This window comes from Balaenoptera physalus (genome assembly GCF_965194825.1).
Source record: "Balaenoptera physalus genome assembly, chromosome: 1".
Lineage (NCBI taxonomy): Eukaryota > Metazoa > Chordata > Mammalia > Artiodactyla > Balaenopteridae > Balaenoptera > Balaenoptera physalus.
Window position 1 is genome coordinate 27247595 of NC_138882.1, and position 14317 is coordinate 27261911.

Genomic DNA, 14317 nt, shown 5'->3' on the forward strand with positions numbered 1-14317 from the left:
ACTTTCAAAAAACAACACTGCATGAGCTGCAAGGAGAAATAGACAGAAACACACTAATAATAGGAGCCTTTAATCCAAGACTGGGACTAGGGTGAGGTGAGTGAGGCACTTTCCTCAGACGCACCATTATACGGAGTGCCCAAAACTCAGGAACCAAAATAAAAAATATTATAATGCAATATTTTAAAAAATAAAAATTAATGCATACAACCTATAATAAATAAAATTTGAAATTTTAAAATAAAGATAGGAGCAGTATTACTGATTTTTTCTTTTGCCCCAGGCTCCAATATAGCTTAGCATGACATTGGCACTGCTTTAACCTGCCACTCTTGGTCCAAAGATAATTCAAGAGGACAAAAAATTAAGTAAGGCTGTAGGAGACCTAAACAATATGATCAGTAAGATAAATCTCTGGTGTATTGGGAAAACTGTATATCCATATGCAAAAGAATGTATTTGGACCTCTATTTCATACCATAAACAAAAATGAACTCAAAATGATAAACAACCTAAATATAAGAGCTAAAACCATAAAACTCTTAGGAGAAAGCATAGACGTAAATCTTCATGACGTAGGATTTGGCAATGGATTCTTAGCTATTAACACAAAACGCATGAGCAACAAAAGAAAAATACACTGTATGTCACCAAAATTAAAAGCTTTTGCATCATAGACCCTATCAAGATAGTGAAAAAACAATATATACACTGAGAGAAAATATTTGTAAATCATGTATCAGATAATACCCAGATGATATAAAGAATTCCTACAACTCAACAACAAAAACAGTGAAAAATGAGCAAAGGGGCCTTCCCTGGTGGGGCAGTCGTTAAGAATCCGCCTGCCAATGCAGGGGACATGGGTTCGATCTCTGGTCCGGGAAGATTCCACATGCCACAGAGCAACTAGGTCCATGTGCCACAACTACTGAGCCTGAGCTCTAGAGCCCATGAGCCACAACTACTGAAGCCATGTGCCCAAGAGCCCGTGCTCCACAACAAGAGAAACCACTGCAGTAAGAAGCCTGCACACTGCAACAAAGACCCAATGCAGCCAAAAAAAGAAGAAAAAAAGAAAAAAGAATGAGCAAAGGATGGGACCTCCCTGGTGGTCCAGTGGTAGGGAATCTGCCTTACAATGCAGGGGACGCAGGTTCAATCCCTGGTCAGGGAGCCAAGATCCCACATGCCACAGGGCAACTAAGCCCGCATACCACAACTACTGAGCCCTCGCGCCTCAACGAGAGAGACCTTGTGTCACAAACTATGGAGCCCACATGCCCGGAGCCTGCACACCACAGCTAGAGAGAGAAAGCCCACACGCCACAACTAGAGAGAAGCCCGCGTGCTGCAAAGAAAGATCCCACATGCCTCAACGAAGATCCCACGTGCTGCAACTAAGACCTGACGCAGCCAAAAATAAATTAAATAAATAAATAATAAATCTTTTAAAAAATGAGCAAAGGATTTGAATAGACATTTGTCAAAGAAATGGGCAATATGCATATGAAGAGAAGCTCAACATCACTAGTGGTTAGAGAAATGCAAATCAAAACCACAATGAGATACCACTTTATACCTACTATACTAGTTATCATTTTTAAAACAAAGAAACAAAATGGAAAATAATATGTTGGTAAAGATGTGGAGAAACTGGAATCCTTATGATTTGCTAGTGGGAATTTGAAATGATGCAGCCTCTGTAGAAGACAGTTGGACAATTCCTCAAAAAGCTAAACATAGAATTACCATATAGGCCAGCAATTCCACTCCTAGGTATATACCCAAAAGAAGTGAAAACAGGGACTCAAACAGCTACTTGTGCACTAATGTTCATTGTAGCATTTTTTACAGTAGCCAAAAGGTGGAAACAGCTAAGTGTCTGTGAACAGATGAATGGATAAACAGAATGTGGTATATACATATAACAAAATATTTTTTGACCATAAAAAGGAATGAAGTTCTGATATATGCTACAACTTGGGTGGACCTTGAAAACAGTATGCTGAGTGAAAGAACCAGACACTAAAGGACAAATACTGAATGATTTCACTTATATGAAATATCTAGAATAGGCAAATTCATAGAGATAGAAAGTAGAATAGAGGTTACCATGAGCTGGGGGTGGGGTTGAGGGATAGAGAGTTATTGCTTAATGGGTACAGTGTTTCTGTTGGAGGTGATGAAAAAGTATTGGAAACAAATAGTAGTGATAGTTGTACAATATTGCAAATGTAATTAATGCCACTACATTATGCATTTAAAAATAGTTTAAATGGCAGATTTTATGTTTTATATTTATTCCAAAATAACTTTATTAAAAAATAGATAATAAAGACACAGATGTAGAGATTGGACTTGAGGATACAGGGAGGGGGAAGGGTAAGCTAAGTCGAAGTGAGAGAGTGGCGTTGACATATATACACTACCAAATGTAAAATAGATAGCTAGTGGGAAGCAGCCACAAAGCACAGGGAGATCAGCTCCTGCATTGTGACCACCTAGAGGGGTGGGGTAGGGAGGGTGGGAGGGAGATGTAAGAGGGAGAGGATATGGGGATATGGATACATATAGCTGATTCACGTTGCCATAGAGCAGCAACTAACACAACAATGTCAAGCAATTATACTCCAATAAAGATGTTAAAAAAAAAAGATAGATTTTCTTTATATATATCATACGTTGCACTCAAAAAATAAAGACTACACCCTTCTCATATGCAATTCATAAAAACTTGACTGTATCTTAAATCATAAAGAAAACTTAAATAAGTTTCATAAAGTAGAAATAATAAAAACATTATCTGATCATAATGCAATAAAACCAGAAATAAATAACAAAATAATAAAACCTTTTAAGTTCCATTAGGTCCCATTTGTTTATTTTTGTTTTTATTTCCATTTGTCTAGGAGGTGGGTCAAAAAAGATCTTGCTGTGATTTATGTCATAGAGTGTTCTTTCTATGTTTTCCTCTAAGAGTTTTATAGTGTCCGGCCTTACATTTAGGTCTCTAATCCATTTTGAGTTTATTTTTGTGTATGGTGTTAGGGAGTGTTCTAATTTCATTCTTTTACATGTAGCTGTCCAGTTTTCCCAGCACCCCTTATTGAAGAGACTGTCCTTTCTCCATTGTATATCCTTGCCTCCTTTGTCATAGATCAGCTGACCATAGGTGCATGGGTTTACCTCTGGGGTTTCTATCCTGTTCCATTGATCTATATTTCTGTTTTTGTGCCAGTACCATACTGTCTTGATTACTGTAGCTTTGTAATATAGTCTGAAGTCAGGGAGCCTGATTCCTCCAGCTCCGTTTTCCTTTCTCAAGATTGTTTTGGCTATTTGGGGTCTTTTGTGTTTCCATAAAAATTGTGAAATTTTTGTTCTAGTTCTGTGAAAAATGCCAGTGGTAGTTTGATTGGGATTGCATTGAATCTGTAGATTGCTTTGGGGAGTAGAATCATTTTCACAATGTTGATTCATCCAATCCAAGAGCATGGTATATCTCTCCATCTGTTGGTATCATCTTTAATTTCTTTCATCAGTTTCTTATAGTTTTCTGCATACAGGTCTTTTGTCTCCTTAGGTAGGTTTATTCCTAGGTATTTTATTCTTTTTGTTGCAATGGTAAATGGGAGTGTTTTCTTAAATTCACTTTCAGATTTTTCATCATTAGTGTATAGGAATGCAAGAGATTTCTGTCCATTAATTTTGTATCCTGTTACTTTACCAAATTCATTGAATAGTTCTAGTAGTTTTCTGGTAGCATCTTTAGGATTCTCTATGTATAGTATCATGTCCTCTGCAAACAGTGACAGCTTTACTTCTTCTTTTCCGATTTGGATTCCTTTTATTTCTTTTTCTTCTCTGACTGCTGTGGCTAAAACTTCCAAAATAATGTTGAATAATAGTGGTAAGAGTGGGCAAACTTGTCTTGTTCCTGATCATAGTGGAAATGGTTTCAGTTTTTCACCATTGAGGATGATGTTGGCTGTGGGTTTGTCATATATGGCCTTTATTATGTTGAGGTAAGTTCCCTCTATGCCTACTTTCTGGAGGATTTTTGTCATAAATGGGTGTTGAATTTTGTCGAAAGCTTTCTCTGCATCTATTGAGATGATCATATGGTTTTTATTCTTCAATTTGTTAATATGGTGTATCACATTGATTGATTTGCATATATTGAAGAATCCATGCATTCCTGGGATAAACCCCACTTGATCATGGTGTATGATCCTTTTAATGTGCTGTTGGATTCTGTTTGCTAGTATTTTGTTGAGGATTTTTGCATCTATGTTCATCAGTGATATGGGCCTATAGTTTTCTTTCTTTGTGACATCTTCGTCTGTTTTTGGTATCAGGGTGATGGTGGCCTCGCAGAATGAGTTTGGGAGTGTTCCTCCCTCCGCTATATTTTGGAAGAGTTTGAGAAGGATAGGTATTAGCTCTTCTCTAAGTGTTTGATAGAATTCGCCTGTGAAGCCATCTGGTCCTGGGCTTTCGTTTGTTGGAAGGTTTTTAATCACAGTTTCAATTTCAGTGCTTGTGATTGGTCTGTTCATATTTTCTATTTCTTCCTGGTTCAGTCTCAGAAGGTTGTGCTTGTCTAAGAATTTGTCCATTTCTTCCAGGTTGTCCATTTTATTGGCATAGAGTTGCTTGTAGTAATCTCTCATGATCCTTTGTATTTCTGCAGTGTCAGTTGTTACTTCTCCTCTTTCGTTTCTAATTCTGTTGATTTGAGTCTTCTCCCTTTTTTTCTGGATGAGTCTGGCTAATGGTTTATCAATTTTGTTTATCTTCTCAAAGAACCAGCTTTTAGTTTTATTGATGTTTGCTATTGTTTCCTTCATTTCTTTTTCATTTATTTCTGATCTGATCTTTATGATTTCTTTCCTTCTGCTAACTTTGGGGTTTTTTGTTCTTCTTTCTCTAATTGCTTTAGGTATAAGGTTAGGTTGTTTATTTGAGATGTTTCTTGTTTCTTAAGTAGGATTGTATTGCTATAAACTTCCCTCTTAGGACTGCTTTTGCTGCATCCCATAGGTTTTGGGTCGTCGTGTTTTCATTGTCATTTGTTTCTAGGTATTTTTTGATTTCCTCTTTGATTTCTTCAGTGATCTCTTGGTTATTAAGTAGTGTATTGTTTAGCCTCCATGTGCTTGTATTTTTTACAGATTTTTTCCTATAACTGATATCTAGTCTCATAGCATTGTGGTCGGAAAAGATACTTGATACGATTTCAATTTTCTTAAATTTACCAAGGCTTGACTTGTGACCCAAGATATGATCTATCCTGGAGAGTGTTCCATGACCACTTGAGAAGAAAGTGTATTCTGTTGTTTTTGGATGGAATATCCTATAAATATCCTTTTTGACCTACCTCTTAGAGAAATGGAAATAAAAACAAAAACAAACAAATGGGACCTAATGAAACTTAAAAGCTTTTGCACAGCAAAGGAAACCACAAACAAGACGAAAAGACAATCCTCAGAATGGGAGAAAATATTTGCAAATGAAGCAACGGACAAAGGATTAATCTCTGAAAAATACAAGCAGCCCATGCAGCTCAATATCAAAAAAACAAACTACCCAATCCAAAAGTGGGCAGAAGACCTACACAGACATTTCTCCAAAGAAGATATACAGATTGCCAACAAACACATGAAAGAATGCGCAACATCATTAATCATTAGAGAAATGCAAATCAAAACTACAATGAGATATCACCTCATACCAGTCAGAATGGCCATCATCAAAAAATCTACAAACAATAGATGCTGGAGAGGGTGTAGAGAAAAGGGAACCCTCTTGCACTGTTGGTGGGAATGTAAATTGATACAGCCACTATGGAGAACAGTATGGAGGTTCCTTAAAAAACTACAAATAGAACTACCGTACAACCCAGCAATCCCACTACTCGGCATATACCCTGAGAAAACCATAATTCGAAAAGAGTCATGTACCACAATGTTCACTGCAGCTCTATTTACAATAGCCAGGACATGGAAGCAACCTAAGTGTCCATCAACAGATGAATGGATAAAGAAGATGTGGCACATATATACAATGAAATATTACTCAGCCATAAAAAGAAACGAAATTGAGTTATTTGTAGTGAGGTGGATGGACCTAAAGTCTGTCATACAGAGTGAAGTAAGTCAGAAAGAGAAAAACAAATACTGTATGTTAACACATATACATGGAATCTAAAAAAAAAAAAAAAGGTCATGAAGAACCTAGGTGCAGGATGGGAATAAAGACACAGACCTACTAGAGAACGAACTTGAGGACCTGGGGAGGGGGAAGGGTAAACTGGGACAAAGTGAGAGAGTGGCGTGGACATATATACACTACCAAATGTAAAACCGATAGCTAGTGGGAAGCAGCTGCATAGCACAGGGAGATCAGCTCGTTGCTTTGTGACCACCTAGAGAGGTGGGATAGTGAGGGTGGGAGGGAGGGAAATGCAAGAGGGAAGAGATATGGGGATATATGTATATGTATAGCTGATTCACTTTGTTATAAAGCAGAAACTAACACACCATTGTAAAGCAATTATACTCCAATAAAGATGTTAAAAAAAAATAAAAATAAAACCAAAAGGTTCTTCCAGTGGAAAGTTTTTAAATCTATATTAAATAATTCTCAGGTAAAAGAGGAAATACAAACCAAAATTGCAGAATTTCTAAAACAAAATGTTAATAAAACACTACATATCAGTTTATAAAATACCATTAAAGCCATCATGAGTGGAAAATTCATAGCCTAAATATTTATATCAATAAAAACAAATGCATTAAATTCCCAATTCCAACAACAAAGTAAACTGAAAGAAAGCAGAAGGAAAGAAATAATAAGATTAAAAACAGAAAACAATGAGTTACCAAATAGAAAAATACTAGAACCAAGAAAAAAATACATCAAGCAGCTGGTTCTTTGAAAAACAGAAAAAGAAACTTTTCCCTGTAGTAAATCTAATGGCAATGGACAGAGTGAATTAGTTCCCATGGAGGAGACATAACTCCAAACAGTCTAAGTCTAGCAAGAAATTACTTAGAAGTTCACTCTTTATCTTAAAAATTCATCCAAATTTCATATTGTGTTCCATAATACATCTCTTTGTGTTTTACAGTTAAAAAGTTGGTCTCCCCCAACCCCCAAGACTTCAAGGAAAACTAATGCCCCCAGGAAGATATGCCACATACCCAACAGCTTCTCAGAGACTCTGGCACATCACTCTCTATGCCTGGGTGTTCGGGTACCTCAGTCTGAGAAGATCCCTTCAGTATTCACACTCTTTCATTCTAAATCCTACCACAGAATACACCTACACAAGAGGTATAGCACCACTGGCCTCCTCGTTTTCTCAAAAGATTGTCACAATGAAGTGAATTTTTTTTTTAACTTTTTTAAAAAATAAATTTATTTATTTTATTTATTTATTTTTGGCTGCGTTGGGTCTTTGTTGCTGCGCGTGGGCTTTCTCTAGTTGCGGCGAGTGGGGGCTACTCTTCGTTGTGGTGCACGGGCTTCTCATTGTGGTAGCTTCTCTCGTTGTGGAGCACAGGCTCTAGGCATGCGGGCTTCAGTAGTTGTGGTGCACGGGCTTAGCTGCTCCGCGGCATGTGGACTCTTCCCGGACCAGGGCTCGAACCGATGTCCCCTGCATTGGCAGGCGGATTCTCAAGCACTGCACCACCAGGGAAGCCCCATGAAGTGAATTTTTTTTTTTAACCAAAGCACGGAAATCAAATAGTAGCAGAGATGGAACAATAATTCACCAGACATTATTGTTCTCAGAGCCACTGGACCCACTGGAGAGTGTCCTAAACTTTATTGAAAGGACCACATAGAAAGGATCAGATTATTTTCCTATATAGTTAACACAACTCCTTTCTCCCTGTAGCATTAAAACTGCCTGAAAGTGACTCATTTCCTCTTTTCAGAACACCTGGAGCAACAGTGAAAATCTTTTCAGAGAAGCATGGTGCCCGTCCTCCCAGTCTTCAAGTTCAAATTCTAATCCCAGGCAACTAACACGGGTAGCAAGCAAGTTCCTTTAGCCCTGTAAACTCAGTGATTGGGAGGAGCCACTCTGTTGCTTCCAAGCTAGACAGAAAGCAATTTGCGGATGGAAAAACAAAGTCAACGGAGAAGAGTGAGAGAAAATGGCCACCAAAAATACCAACTGGAGGAAAGAGTTGATTGCTGGAAGGGGTTCAACGGAAGGAGAGCAAGGAAACCCACCGCATTCTGCCTAGACATACACCAACCACGTTTTATATTGCAATGCTGCTGCTGCCCAAGGCAAAATACATGTACAATCCCTATTGATACATTGTTCTCTCCTATCAATAAATGGCACATCCATCATGTATGGACACACCTCACATGTATAAGAATGAAAAATGCTTACACAAGAAAAGGTAGAGTCCATGTATGGTAAACCTACTTGCAATGAATCCATTAGCAGAAAGCATTGACAATAATTGCATAAGATATCAAGTAGACTATAAAAAGATTAAAAAGCATCTATGGTAGAGGCATATCTTTGAGACAAATTGTAATTTGAAATTTACATTTTTGTCTTTTGTTGGATAAACCCCTCCCCCAGCAGTAAAGTATCAAGGATATTTTACCTCTTTATTCAACCAAGGGTTTCAAAGCAATCTTAATTACAAAATTCCATAATTCAGTCTAAAATAGAAAAGTCATTATAATTTCTGTCTCCTGTTTTGTCAAATGTAAAGAGCTTGAGGCTAGCCAGGTGTTTAGTGAATGCACTTCCCAGCTTGTAGTAAGTTATCTGATAAACAGTACAAAGTGCAAATGTATGTCAGCCATAGAAAGGGCGATAAAAATGGAGCTTTTACGGCACATTGAATCATGGGAATTAGGTTTGCGATGAAAACACAGCCCCTCCTGCTCCAGCTACAGTGGAAGTGATTACTGGACACTCGATAAACAAATGTCACTGAAAGGCAAGTTATCTAAAACCTCCTCCAAAAAAAGTTATTGAGAAAATTTCCTTTGTGGGGTATCGAGCTTGTTTCTTGACTCAGGCTTGCAAACTGCTCTCCCTGATTTTTAGGAACATCTTGGCTCTTTTCACCCCAATCACTTCCATATGACAACAATCCACGGGGTTGCAGAGCTCGATGAAAGCAAAATCCTTGATGTGGATGGCATCTGCAGGCTCCAGCATCCTTCTATTATCGTGATGGACTGTCTGTTGTATTCATTTTGGTTCAAAAATCCACATAATGTTATCCTGAACTTGCAGACCCAGAACAGCAACAAGGGATCAATCCTCAAGTACAGGTGTGCTAAATTGAACAGTCTCCTTGTTCCAGGCATTGAAGGTTTTTTACTCTGAGAATATGCATATATTTTGTATTACTTTAAGGATTTAATAGCTGTTGGGTGCTTCTGGCTTTAAAAACCACAAAGCTAGCCAAAGCCTAGCAGACCTCACTACCTGGAATCCATAGATGTTCAATAAATATATTTTTCAATGAATGGAGAACATGAAGTTATTAAAATCCAAGGTAGCTCTGGGAATGCAAGAGAGGATTCAACACTTTATAGGTTGCGATGTCAATTCTGAATCTGAATGATAGCTATCTGTCTGCACACCAAGCTGAGAAGAGCCCTGGGCTGTTTCTGTAACTGAGAGAACTCCCAGGTCTCCTCCAGGCTTCTAAGCATCAGCCAGCCCTCCAGAAGATCTATACTAATTCCTTCTTTCTGAGATTAGTCCTTATTAAGAGTTATGATCTGTCCTCCCAGTACTAAGCATATTCTTATTCACTTAGGAGATACTCAAAACGAAAGATAAGTTGGGCAGAATGAATTAAAACATCAGGGCTGGAACATTAGCCATGAGCTCCTCGTCCTGATCAGTACCAACTGACCTTGAGGAGAGGAGACGAAAGCACACTGGCAGCATGGAGTTTACTAGCAATGCACCAGATCCAGAAGAGCCAGCCTGATCCACCCCACATGCCGTAAGGTGAAAGGGCAAATAAAACAGAGCTGAGAGTTGCAACTGCAGAGCATATTACCATCCAATCAATCAATCAGATTATATCCTAGAATCTGTTAGCGTTCACGGTACACATATCTTTATGAAAGAGACCAGAGGTGTAGTCAGAAACTGTACCTCCAAATATGGAAGAAAATGAAATTTACTTCCCAAATGATGGAATTTCCTTTTCTCCTCCAGAACCCAGTCAATGTCTGTGGGAACTCCCTAGTGACAGTAGTAATGATCTGTCTTTGTGTAAAATGGCGGGGGCTAGAGTTCCACGTTGATGTTTTGTAAATTGGAAGACAGCAGGATTTGCAGTTGTATCAGATACCACCTCCATGAGATAAACCATTCACATAAGAGTTAACTGCTTTATAATAGGTTTTTTTGGTTATTCTTTAAATTACTCTTAAACCTAGAGGTCAGTTTTTATGTTCCTCTAATTAAACTCTAGAACCTCCAGACTTACCAAAAGGAGGTGGCCTTGGGGGATAAAAATCCACCTTGGAGTCAAGAGGCTGGGATCCAGGCCTGATTCTTTTCTGAGCCTGCTCTAGGCCTAGTTGCCCACATGGCCACTCTGTTTCCAAGGCTGCAGATGTCTGGGACTAAATCACAGCTCCTTATACTTTTCTTAACTAGCACTATAAAATTTAGCTGGGCTCCTTCTATAGAAGCAAACAAACCCAGTGTTTATCTTAATGTTTTTTTCTGAGAAAAGGGAATGTCATGAGGGCCAACGAAATTGTAATAGTCAGTGTTGCTCAAATTAGCTCAGTCCCTGGCACTCATGTCAAGAGTAAGTTTGCATGTTCATTGCAGCACTATTTACAATAGCCAAGACATGGAAACAACCTAAATGTCCAATGACAGACAAATGGATAAAGAAGATGTGGTATGTATATACAATGGAATATTACTCAGCCGTTAAAAAAAGAATGAAATAATGCCATTTCCAGCAACATGGATAGACCTAGAGATTATCATATTCAGTGAGGTAAGTCAGAAAGAGAAAGACAAATACCATGTGTATCACTTATATGTGGAATCTAAAATACGATACAAATGAACTTATTTACAAGACAGAAACAGACTCATAGACATAGAAAACAAATTCATGGTTACCAAAGGGGAAGAGAGGTGGGGAAGGGATAAATTAGGAGTTTGGTATTAGCAGATACAAACTACTATGTATAAAATAGATCCAACAACAAGTTCCTACTGTATAGCACAGGGAACTATATTCAGTATCCCATAATAAACCATAATGGAAAAGAATATGAAAAAGAATATATATATAAAACTGGATCACTTTACCGTACACCAGAAACTAACACAACATTGTAAATCAACAATACTTCAATTTTAAAAAGTTTTTTTAAAGAGTAATTTTGCAAGAAATAAGGGAGGAGGCCTACTAGAGTCGTAACGCGGGGGCCCTGTGCCTGGAGGAAAGGGATCCTGGGGGGAGTGGGGTGGTGGCAGGAGTGCCAGGTGTCCTCAGCAGACCTGCAGCAGAGGCTATAATTATGGTCACCAGGGAGAATGCAAGGTATACTCTGGGACCAGCAGGGCTGTGCTTCCAAAGAGCCTTCTGGATGGATCCTTATGTATAAACTAGTTTCATGACCTTTTTTCCTTCTTATTATGGAAAATTTCAAACATATACACAAATAGAACAGTTTGTGTTGAAACCCAGTTTCAACAATTATCAACTCATTGCCGGTCTTATTCCATGTATAACCCCCCCCCAACACTTCTCTCTTCTTCTGCATCATTGTAACATTTCATTCTGTAAATATTTCAGGATATGTCTCTAAAGAATAAGTACACTTAAAAAATTGTAATTCCATTATCATCATAAAACATTTTCATTCATTACCTGTTCACCCATGCCCCTTTGATGGTTCTCCCCATGCTGGCATTGCCAGGAAGACTAGGCTTACATAATAAGAGAAGCACGGGTCCACTGTAGTCCCTGATTACCACGCTTGGATTTCACCCTCTGTGCCCTCCAACAGCCCGAAGAGGAGGAAGATTCGTTCCTGTCTCTGCTCAGTCACAGCATTAAAACCATAATGTACTTGGCGTCTAGAGTCCTCGATGCTGATGTCTGTGACAGATACAAAGAGAGCTAAGGACAGAACCAGATTCGGCTATAAACTACATCAGGATTTGGTGTTCCTGTTCAGCTGGAACACATGTGGGGAAGCCCCATACCCCAAAACAAAGAGTTGACATTTCTTTTAAATGGAAGAAATCTGTTTTCATTTAAAATATTATTGCTATGGGTTCACATACTATATAATTTTTTTTTCACATGCAGCTATTGGTTTTGAAGAAAGACACACATGGGTCTGGAATCTGCGGCACTTCAAGTCACAGCATGGTTTCAGATGGGGAGGCTCTCTGTCTTGGGCACCCCCAACTTTTTATTTTCCCACCTCGTAAGAGAACATGGAAGTTTACTTAGGAACAACTTCCCTTCACTCCCAAGAGATCTGCCTTGTCCACGTGAATTATATCATCCAGCGTGAAATAAACCAACATTCTGTTCCGTGCTGACTTGGGTTGAAAGTGGCTCACTGATCAAAGACATGTGAACTCAGTGACAGAAAAAACACCATTCCCAGAATTCAGGAAAATCGACACTCTTTCTTGTGCAGATAGAGCTTATGGTGTTGCTTGAAAACACCAGGGGTCCCTGATTCATCTCCCTGCTGTCTTCCTATCTCATCAGTCTCCTCTTCTGCCAGCTGGGTGTGACAAAGGGCAGGTGCAGGTGACAAGGCTGGTGCAGAGCCCAGGGGCCCTCAGCGCTCTTGCAGCATTTTGTGTGCTGCCCTTGAGTGCACTTCTGTTTCTAACAGTCAGCACCTGATGCTCTTTTCCAAAGGCCTATCCTTGGGCTGCTGGAGCCTGCTCTGCCTGCTTGAGTGGAGAGCTGGCCAGAAGTCTCTAGGATTTCCTGCTCTCCTGCAACTCTCATAGGCGGTCAGGGAGTATTACAGCCCCAGCTCTGCTGCCCAGCTCAGGACAGCTCTGAGGTGTAGTTCCCCAGCAGAACCAGGCTGATGCTGAAAGCCAACCTCTGCCGGAGGGAGGGTGCGAAGATGTACCTTTCTTTGGCTTCCCCTTTCTCTTCCCTTCCCGGCCTCTCTCACCCCCTTACAGGTCCCCCGGGGACCACGTTCTTCATAAATCACTTGCACAGGGCTCCTTACTTCAGGACCTGCTCCTGGGAAACCTGACCTAAAACAGCAGGTCACTTAGTACTCCCATGGTTTACTCTGAGTATTCTGGAAAGTGTCACCCCTTCTCAGCACACACGTGCACGAGCACCAGGTAGGAGAAGCAAGTGCAGAGCTATTTCACACGTACCCAGAGCACACACAGCAAGCAACTCCTCTCTTCTTCCATCTTTGCAGCAATGTGGCACAGAGCAAAGGCCACCAGATATGGACATCTCAGACTGTCACCTGCAGCAGTGTGACCTGGGTACATTTCCTCAAAGACTCCAGGGCTCTGGTTTCCATGGTATTCTTTTTTAAATGGTGATAATCCCTACCTCACAGTTGTGAGGACTAAATGTGATAACTTGGAACATAGCAGATGCTCAGACCGCCCGCTGAACCTGCATCTACATTCTGATGGTGCCCGTTAGATCAGAAGTGACCCAAAACCCATCAAAGGAGCCAGATGCCTCTGCAGTCCGGCTCTTCCCCGGCAGCTGCCTGCCTGTGCCTGTGGATTCTTTGCATTTCCAGGGACAGGAACCAGATGCTATCATAACTGCATGAAAAAAAATGGTCCCTCACCAAGAAAAAAGGCCCTTGACGGACGTTACCGAGGCTTTATGAGCCATCAAGTGCAACAGCTGGATAGTTCCAGGGAACGTTTCCACCCAACGACTATTAAACAGCAGGAGATGTTTTATTATCTTTTCCCCTCTGTTTAATGTGTTGTTCACCTTCTGCCGGGATTGTTAGCCTTGATTATCAATCTCCACGTAAAAATATAGGGATGACCTCTTCTTGTTCCTCTCCTGGGGTCTCCCCATGTGGCTCATTACTGTCAGAATCACGTGCTGGTTAGCCAGGGAGGCTGGAACCCCTGCTCCCAGGAGCCAGCAGACAGACGGGGGGAGGACAAGGAGAACGCCGGAGAACCACCGATGGTCATGAGCATCAGAAAATTACAGGGTGACAGCAAACAAGAAGCCAGCAACAGAGAAAGACTCTTTTATTCAGCTGTGGTTGAGGCGCAGACATCTCGAAAAAAAGT

At 40.0% G+C, this 14317-nt stretch overlaps 1 protein-coding gene across 2 annotated transcripts in view; it reads right to left on the bottom strand.

The window, feature by feature from the left end:
• KIF26B (kinesin family member 26B) overlaps window positions 1-14317 on the bottom strand; it is a 500555-nt gene that overhangs the window by 228653 nt on the left and 257585 nt on the right. The gene's annotated exons all lie outside the window — the stretch shown is intronic.